General features: G+C 41.0%; 1 non-coding gene across 1 annotated transcript; it reads left to right on the forward strand.

Moving 5' to 3' along the window:
* Positions 1–151: 151 nt before the first annotated feature.
* Positions 152–224, forward strand: Trnat-ugu. The gene has a single exon. It is a non-coding gene; the product is annotated as a tRNA-Thr (tRNA).
* The last annotated feature ends 445 nt before the right edge of the window (positions 225–669 follow it).

A 669-nucleotide genomic window follows, 5' to 3' on the forward strand; every position in this document is an offset into this window, starting at 1 on the left:
GTGTTAACGGCTAACTACCTTAATATCATATATAATATACGACAGTATTTCTAGCCGTATTTCCAGATTTATCTGGCCGAACGCCCTCTTGAGGCATAGCATTGTGTAATACAATGTTCCCGACGGGTATTTTGACCTGTTTAACCATGAAGCCTTCGTGGTCTAGTGGTTATGACGCTCGCCTTGTCAGCGAGAGGTCGCAGGTTCGAATCCCGTCGGAGGCATTTTATTACACAATGATTTTTCATAGGACTTTATTCGTTGAAAAGCTACAGTGTAGCCTACGATGTTCCATCATGTCCTTATTAAACACTCTGTATATGTACCTTTGATGATTTATATTATATTTATTCAACAGTGTTAACGGCTAACTTCCTTTAATATCATATACGACAGTATTTCTAGCCGTATTTCCAGATTTATCTGGCCGAACGCCCTCTTGAGGCATAGCATTGTGTAATACAATGTTCCCAACAGGTATTTGGACCTGTTCAACCATGAAGCCTTCGTGTTCTAGTGGTTATGACCCTCGCCTTGTCAGCGAGAGGTCGCAGGTTCGAATCCCGTCGGAGGCATTTTATTACACAATGATTTTTCATAGGACTTTATTCGTTGAAAAGCTACAGGGTAGCCTACGATGTTCCAATCATGTCCTTATTAAACACTGTA

This window comes from Anneissia japonica, unplaced genomic scaffold (genome assembly GCF_011630105.1).
Source record: "Anneissia japonica isolate Jap-2015-1 unplaced genomic scaffold, ASM1163010v1 scaffold21421_len669_cov116, whole genome shotgun sequence".
NCBI lineage: Eukaryota > Metazoa > Echinodermata > Crinoidea > Comatulida > Comatulidae > Anneissia > Anneissia japonica.